The sequence below is a fragment of the Raphanus sativus genome, chromosome 6 (genome assembly GCF_000801105.2).
Source record: "Raphanus sativus cultivar WK10039 chromosome 6, ASM80110v3, whole genome shotgun sequence".
Taxonomy (NCBI): domain Eukaryota; kingdom Viridiplantae; phylum Streptophyta; class Magnoliopsida; order Brassicales; family Brassicaceae; genus Raphanus; species Raphanus sativus.
The window spans coordinates 14,407,896-14,417,150 of NC_079516.1; the positions used below are offsets into that span (position 1 = coordinate 14,407,896).

Below are 9,255 nucleotides of genomic sequence, written 5' to 3' on the forward strand. Positions count from 1 at the left end.
CAAAGAGTGTTCTCGTCTAGTAGTAACCGACCGAAGATCCATCTTGAAACATGCAAGTTTGGAGCATTCTGATGATAGCATGTCTTCTGTACTGCAGCCAAACTCTTTTACCAATTTGACCTCATCTGAGGCGAGCACTGTGAGGTTATATGGGTTTATGACTTTGATGGAAGATGCAGGCTGATTGTGCTCAGCAAGGAGGAATGACTGGTGGTAGAAGAATATCAACTGATCATCAACAGAGGAAGTTCTTCTAAAACTTGGCAGTTTAAGTTCAAAAGAAGGAAAATACTGCATATGGTTTATGAGACAATGGTTTAAAGTTCAGTGAGAATCCCACATCTTACGGTGTTTAGCAAGGCTTATATTTCTCAACTGTGTCATGTCCAAAGTGCAAAGTTTTTTTACTTTCAAATACAAAAACTCGGGAAATCAGCTGATACAAAACGTGGTGTCTCAGGTTACACAGAGAAGTGGACCTGTTTACAGTTGGCATGGCAGCCACTCGTCATGTCCTCTTATGTGTTTGAAAAGATTCGGTTCGGTCCAATTTCTGGTTCATGGGGATCGTTTGACTACACAGATGTGTGAGAAGATTCAGGAAGAAAGAGTACTCTCCTGTGCAGCAGTTTTTATACGAATGGGATGAAGCAGATTCAGTGACACTACTCGTTCTCGCTCAAGTTCCGGTTCCAGGTGTTATACCGAGAGTGATATTGCTGTTACAGAAGACTGATGTTTCAGACTTGTACGATCAAATTCACAAAGATATAGTATTGTTTTGACTTTTTCAGTTTATTCCTTCACTCTTACGTTTTATATTGTTCTTTTTTTCAATTTCAGCTAATAAAGAATGTTAGACGTAAATTCGTCAAGCTAAAAACCATAACACCTTAATTATGACGACTCTGTATACTAAATTATCCAATAATATATTGTTTTTTCTGGTCAAAATATATTGTTTTATACATACATATTAACCAGATTCGTAAACCAATGAAAATATATATTCAAAATGCACCAAAAACTTCAGTAGTGAATAAAGTAATGTTATAACTGAAAATAATTTTAAGATGAATTTTTATTTTTTTGATTGCATGGTTTCTAGTAATCTTGAGAGAGAAAATAAATATTTGGCAAAAATATATAAAAATGAGAAAAATATTAGCAAAACTTTAATTAGTATTATGAAATAATAACTAGAAAAATAAGAAAAGACCGAAGAACATGCATAATATGTGTGGAGAATTTAATGTAATAATTATATATATAAACCGATTAGAAAAGATCGAAGAACATGCATAATATGTTGGAAAAAAATGTGTAGCAATAAGTGACTTAGTATGATATAAAAGATAGAAAGTACCCTGAGTGTTATTGTTTCTTGTGTTAACGACTTAAACCTTTCAAATCAATTTGGAAACTAGAAGTGGGTAAAAAAATCGAACCGAACCGAGTCAAACCGAACCAACCGAACCGAAACCGATTTGAATTGAACCAAAGTTACTATCAATTCTTTCGGTTGAAGATTTTTCCAACCCGAACGGTTCGGTTCGGTTCGGTTTAAAACTGAACTGAACCGAACCGATAAACTGAAGTATTTTTATTATTGTTTAAATTAAAAATATTAGTAATATAGTAATATCAAATTATTAAAATCCTAAGATTAAGCCCACTTAATTTCCTTCCTTTTTTTCCAATAGCGTATATTTTTATAAGGAAAATCCTGAATATTTTTCATTATGGCTGCATAAACCCTAAAGTTTAAAGGCTAAAAGTAAAACTAAAACATAAAACAAGGTTTTTCTGCGTCTCCACATTGTCTCTTTTTTGCTTCTCATACTCTCTTGCATATTTTTTTTAGGTGGTGTCAATTCTAAAAACTTCAGGTGAGATTTATAGTTATACAACTGAAAAGTGAAAACATCAAACTACTCTTTTAGCTTACTAACAATTTCATTTATGTACTCATTTATGTACTACAACATGGTTTTTCGTAAAAGAAAATAAATTTAGAGAAATTTGATTAAACCAAACCGAATAAACCGAACCGAAACCGAACCAAACCAAACTAACTATGGTTTATTTCAACTGAAAAAATTCTAGAACCGAATTAACCAAACCGAACCGAACCCGAACCGAACCGATAAAATAACCGAAGTGCCCACCCCTATTGGAAACTAAGTGTGAAAGTGATTCGTGCGTGGAAACAATACTGTGACCCTGTGGGAGAGACTCTAGAGATAATATCTTGTAACTAACCTTTTTTGAAAATAAATAGTGTAAAGCAAATGTATATTCTACTAACAAGAAACTAAAAGCTCTAGACTTCTAAAGAAGAAAAAAAATGTAGATTCTACAGTATTTCTACTAACATTGAATCACTACGTACGACTATAATTTTTTTATGGTAACCACCGAGTAGGAAAGAGTAATCTAAAACGAAGTCTAAAAAGAAGAAAGAAAGGGTTTTCCCCATCTGTACGTAGAACCATACACATATCGATACCTTGGAAGCATATATATTAATGTTAGAGCATGAGCATTTTCCTCATCGAAGCTCTCACATCAGAATAATAAAATGAAAGAGAAAAAAGACAGAAATGTATAAAAGAGTAGGAAGAGTCAGAGCCTTTCCTTACTAAGAAATTAGTCTTAAGTGGTCTTGTTTATTTTATGTTTAAATTTAATTACATGACAAAGTTATTATATATGAAGCCTTTTGTCAAAAAAAAAAAAAAAAGTTATTATATATGGATGAGGTACCTCGACGCTTAATTCCGTGTGTGATAAGGGTGCATGGGTCTAGCAAACCTATAAGATACATAAGCCTTTAGTCAAAAAAAAAAAACCTATAAGATACATTTTGAGAAATATCACTTTAAGCATTACCATTGATTTTTATCATATCATTTAAATTAACATCATATTATATCTTTTTTTTTGAAACTAACATCATATTATATCTTAAATCGTGTAAAGAAACTAAAAGCTAGACTTCTAAAGAAGAAAACAAATGTAGACTCTACTAACATTGAATCACTACGACTATAATTTTTTTTATGGTAACCACTGAGTAGGATTTTTATTTCATTGATTGTATGGTTTGTATTAATTTTGAGAGAAAAACAAATATTTGGCAAAAATATATAAAACATGAGGAAAATATTAGTAAAACTTTAATTAATATCATGAAATAATAACGAGAAAATAAGAAAAAACCGAAGAACATGCATAATATGTGTGGAAAACACACAAAAATAGCTACAAAATTATATGAAAACTAATCGAACATAAATATTAGTCCACAAAGGGCATATCTATATTATTCAAAGAGAAAAAGTCTTATAAAATCTAATTATGCAAGGTTGTTGCATTATTTCATTAGATTTAATTTATTGGCCTTATCTTATATATTTGTAACAGTATATTAGTCAATACCATATATCTACCCAATTTTTAATCCTTTCCTCTAACAATATGCATGATATTATTAATTAATATCTTATATATTAAAATAAAAGTTACAACCTTGATTCATGTGTGAATTTTAAAAAAATAGATCTTAACTAAAAATCAGTTATCATTCATTTATTACTAAAAATATGTTTAATAATATGTCACACCTAAATTAACCATCAACTCCTACAAAACCGGATTTCTTAACAAATCAATATTTTATTCCTTATCTTATATATTAAAATAGAAGTTATGATTTATTTCATGTGTGGTATTTATAAAGATCAAAAATTGGGTTTATTATCAAAACAAATTCGGACAAATATATTCTAAAAGCAATATATGTGATAATTTGAATTAATTAATTAATTTACAGTAAGAAAAATATAAAATTATTGTATTTAAAAGATATACACATTTAAATATATAAAAATCTTAAATATATATACTAATTATATAAAACAAAGACCCGCACGACAGATCTAGTTATTAATTTAAGAAAAAATTAGAAAAAAGAGACATCTTCATCTTAGGTTTGTCACTCTAAGATTTTTAGAAGATGTTTTAGGAAAATAGGATTTTGATTCCCTTTAAATACCATATTACCCTTAATTTAATTTAAATTATAATTATAATTTATAATTTTGTAATTGATTTTAAATGTTAAAATATTAAAAAGTTATAATAAAATAAAAGTAGACAAAAAAGAAAGACATGGAGTCGTCGTCTTCCATAACGATTTAGGGTTCAATAGAGAACCCTGACAGAGAGAAGAGAGATGAGGCAGAGAGAGATGAGAAATTGCAGGAGAAAGAACAGACCGGTCTAAGTTCGTGCCATCGTCACTGGTCTGAGATCGTTTCCATCGTCATTGACTGAGTTCGTCTCCACCGCCGGTTCGTCTCCATCGTCACTGGTCTCAAACAAGCCTTGATCCACATGTCGATTTCTCAGAATTTGTTTCTTCTTCTACTGAATATAGGATTCAAATTTACTTGTTTCCATTCCAGATTTCTTGTTAGGGTTTCATTGCATCTCCTCATCTCCGTCACACCTCGTTCTCTCTCTCATCTCCGGTGGCAAGGCGGAGCAGCGTCGAAGGCGGTTCTCATTGGTGGATTCTAGCAAAGGGCAAGCAATGGTTCGAGATTTGGTCTTCTCTTGTGTAAGTTAATTCTCTTTTCTTTCTACTTAGTTATCTCTCTACTTAAAAGCTTAAAATTATTTGGTTCATTAAACTGTTATGAGACTATGCTGAAAAAGGTCTCAGCTTGATTTGCTTTTCTTCTTTCTTTGTCTTTTGGCTACCTTTGAAGATTGTTGTTGGTGGAAGGCACAAGTATTTGATCAATGGTAAGCTTGCTCAACCAATTTAAGTTCAGAAACTTTTCCACTCACTGCAACTTAACGTCAACAATTATTATATTACCAAGGTCTTGAACATGAAACCTCCAGAGATCTTATCGGTCTGTACAAGGTAAGAGATTGTGTTTGTTTTATTAGGAGCTAAGTTCTCACTGATTAGCACTTGTTGAATAAATTTTATTATAATAATAACAATGAAAAACATGTTTATGTGCAGTAAGAAAGAATGGTGAAAGAAACTATTATTGACTCATTGTTGGAGATTAACTACGGAAGACGTTTGAGGATCGTGAGCATGAGGTATATACTTAACCTTTACATAATGACTTCAACTTATTTTTCTCAGTTTGACATTTCTTTTGAGCTAATAATTTTAACTTTGATTTCAACATATCAAAGCTTGTTCTTGATAGAGCATTCTACCACACTTGAACCTCTTTATGTTTTGGTTTATTTATATCTCATGTGTATCGTTGATCGGGCTTGGAGGTATTTAACCTTTTGTCGTTTGTTTCGTTGATCTGGATGGTAGTTGATGCTTCTACTTAATGGCAAGGATGCTGATTAAAAATATTTTGTATCTTCATATTCTTATGTAACTCTGTTTCAGCTGCTAAGAGGAGGTAGCAAAAGCGTGGTCGTTAGCCTCTGGGACATTAGGTTTAGAGGGTGTGTGACTGGAAGACGGTGACGTTAGAGAACTCGTTATTACGGCGTCGGTCGTGGTGTGGTGCGGGCGTAAGGAGATAGAACTTTAGGTATAGAATTTTGTGTATAGGTTTTTTTTTGAAAAGAAGTTTGTAAACAATTTCGATATATAAATTTTAAAAATATATTTTTATTTTTTTAATAATGCTATAATAACAATTGTTTTCTGCTATTATACAATTGCACAACTAATAAAATGCTATCGAACTGGTACTTTAACATAGCACAAGCTAAACAGAGTAGTAGTTTCTAATGGAATCATTCGAAACGGAGTAGTAGTTTCTAATGGAGTCATTCGACCACACCTGTCTTTGTCTACCATGAAACTCTACACGCCGCTGGAATTAGACATCTATTCACCATATTTAACATATATTGGAGTCATGTTGATAGAGAGAAGAGAGAAAAGAAAAGAGAGAAGAGAAGATATGGCAGTGAATAAGAGATAAACACAAAAAACAAAGAGAAGGGGATCATGGAGGAGAAAGATGTGGGATATCAAGAAAATATTTTCTGAGATTTTTAGAGTAGATTTAGGAAACATCTAAAACCGAAAATGGAAATTTCCATATTTTTCGGATTTGCCTAGAATATACAATATACCTAACCCAGAACACAATACAACACATGCAACGCCTATTCTTCCTTAGGCGTCACATAAGGTAAAAGGCAGAAGAGACTATGACACAACATCTAAGTAAGGTACAACATAGAGTTGAGGCTATATATCGTTATATATCTACTGGTACACTGAAGACATATTGCTAGATTGTGAAGCAACTAATTCTAGCTCAGATATAAGGTAGAAGAAACTTTAGTTTACGATATATACCCAAGCTATATCTATGTATTAAGTTTAGTATCGATTTTCTAGATTAAGCAGACTAATAGAATGTGTATTCTATATTGGTTAGAAGAGAAAATAAAATATGATTTTCCATTTTTTAAAAAATAAATTTAAACATATAAATTATCATACCTATGTTTCCAATCATTTTCATATTTTTTTACATTTTTAAAGTTATGTTTAATATTTTTTTCATAAACGAAGGGCAAAACATGTCAAAAATTGCCAAAAGTATGAAAAATCCTAAATGGACAAACAAAAGTTTAAAGTGTCTCTCTTTTCCAATTCCCCCTTAATTTAATACTGGAATTAGAGAAAATCAAATTATGGGGACTTTCCTAAAACTTTAGAGTCGAAATGAATCAAATTATGGAAATCAAATTAATATGTTAGTTTGTTGCACCTTCTTGTACATTCCCCATCTATGCAGCATGTCCATATATGCTATAAACATTATTTTATATAAATTATATTAATTTTGTGAAGCTTTCTAAAAAACATTATATAGAAAAAATATTATAAACAAATAAATAATGAATATAAATGTTACCTTTTGTTTATAGATTTTGAGAAATTTAAAGTATATAACGAATTTTAAAAATTTAATAATAATATAAATGGGTTATCTGAATCCGAACCAAACCTGCAAAGATCTAAACTGAACTGAAATTTAGAAATATCTGAATGAGATTAAAATTTTTGAGCCGAAAACTCGAAATCTGAATAGATCTGAACCGAACCCGACGAGAGCCCACCCTAGTGAACCCTACAAATCAGTCAATCCACAAATGGAAACCCAAATAATGCAAGCTGATGTATTGGTGAGAGATTAAATAGTTTTCCTATGGTTTGTTTGTGGCTAAACCCAGGTTTTTCCATATATTTTTGTTTAATTTAAATTATTTTAAATATTATGTTTGAGTATCTATATTATATATTACTAAACTGATTAAATAAAAAAACTTCACAAAATATGAATTGTTTTGTATAATTAAACTTTACTTACAATCAGACAAACTATTTTTAAGCAAAACAAAAAGTATAATGAACTACTCCATATGTTCTCGAACAACGGAATACAAATCCGTAGTTCAGTTGATCACGTTATGATAATTTTAGTGAGTTTGTTAATGGAGAAGGAATAAGCCAGGATGGTGAAGATGACACTGATCGCTCGTGTTGCTGATGGGTTGTGCCTCTAGATGACTTGCCAGATTTAGACATGCATAAGTACCATGCCTAGTCTCTGTTTAAGAATCTTTCTAGAAGGGATAATGAAGCTTCAAGAATGTTCGCTGAGACTGGCCCCTATGTCTTACAGCATCGAAAACATGTGTTCTTTATTCTTCTGGCAAAGCTATGTTGGTAAAAAGCAGCCCCATCTGTTCTTTCTCCTGTGATCAATCGAGAGCACATAAATATCTACCTGAGTACATTTGTTGTAATCAGGAGAGCTAGAAAGTTGCTTGTATACCAGCTTCATAGTGATTATTGTTTGCTGCTCCATGGCTTATTGAATATCAACCATTGTCCTCAAATGTATCATAAATCTCAAAGGAGCAACACTCCAGGAAAACTCATACTCAGTAGTACTAATAAGAAATTGATGATCACTAACCTGATTTTTGATATCCATACATCGTCAAACTCATGAACGACAATTCCATTATCAGCAAGCATTAAAGCACCAGCCTGCTAAAGAGTAAGATGGCATTAGTCAGTAATTCTAGGTTACTTGGAAGTTTCATTGCAAGGAACCATTTATCAATGCAAAATATACAATGCAAAATTCACATATTTCAGGTTCTTTAGCCACAGTTGCAGTCAACCTAATTGTCGTCCAAATTGTTAAAAAAAACAAAAGAAAGATAAAAGTTTGGTATATAGTTGATACCATTCTGTCATCTATTCAGATTCTTTAGGCAACTGATTGTCATCTCTTCTAGTCAGACGACAAAGTCTTCTTTCTCTCAGATATCTGAAAATCCTTGAGCAACTGTTAATCATCAACAAAACTAGAAACAAATACTCCACTGAGAGAGAGAGAGAGGAGTTGCCTAAGTCTTTCTTTTACTGTTTTGATCTCTGAAAATCACTCCCCAACATTGTACATAGACCCATTCTTCTGCTCCAAAAGAGCTTCCATTAGATGCTATGTCTTCACAATCTCTCTTCCTCAGCCTCAACGATTCTCTTAGATTCTTCACGATCTCAATGACCACTCATCGAGCTTATCCCGGAATCCACAGCCTTTCCTTTAACAGATGTTCTTCCGTTCAAGCTGAACCGATGCAAAATCACTCTTAAGAAACAAGCAGTTCCTATGTTCTCTCGCTCTGTTCTCTCACTCTGTTCTCTCACTCTGTTTACTCTCACTCTGTTCTCTCACAAACTCCGTCCAAGAAGATGACGACTCGTCGTTCACCAAATAATCAAGACTTTGTATTAATCTTCAGTATACTTCTAGTATATCTTCCCTTCAAGTTCCAGATTCTTAATTGTTGAATCCTCATCCAACGTAAACCTTTACTCTCCAGTGACAGTGTGAACTTCTCCGTCACAGCAGATCATCAACGTTCGAAGGCAGCAGAGAGACTTGCTATACAATCCATACGTACCATGAGCCAAGAGATCAGTTGTGTTGTAGATCCATGCCTCTGTGACGTAGTTGAGACTGTGTGGTCACGTCCTCTCATTTTGTCTGTGAGCCAATCCACCTTTCGCCTATAGTGTTCACGAAGATGATACTCCGAGTGATCGCAGAGTGTCTCGAGTTTCCACTCTTCCTTCGAGGGTGATACTCACAACTCACTGGCTTGCTCACGAACTTCCTTGTGATCTCAAGAGCTTCTGGTGGCATTGTTGCTCAGAAGGCA

General features: G+C 32.6%; 1 long non-coding RNA gene across 1 annotated transcript; it reads left to right on the forward strand.

Annotated features, from left to right (window-relative positions):
• Positions 1-4,607: 4,607 nt before the first annotated feature.
• On the forward strand, positions 4,608-5,572 carry LOC130496622 (uncharacterized). The gene is made up of 4 exons (XR_008935777.1): positions 4,608-4,812; positions 4,893-4,936; positions 5,042-5,124; positions 5,435-5,572. It is a non-coding gene; the product is annotated as an uncharacterized LOC130496622 (long non-coding RNA).
• Positions 5,573-9,255: the final 3,683 nt, after the last annotated feature.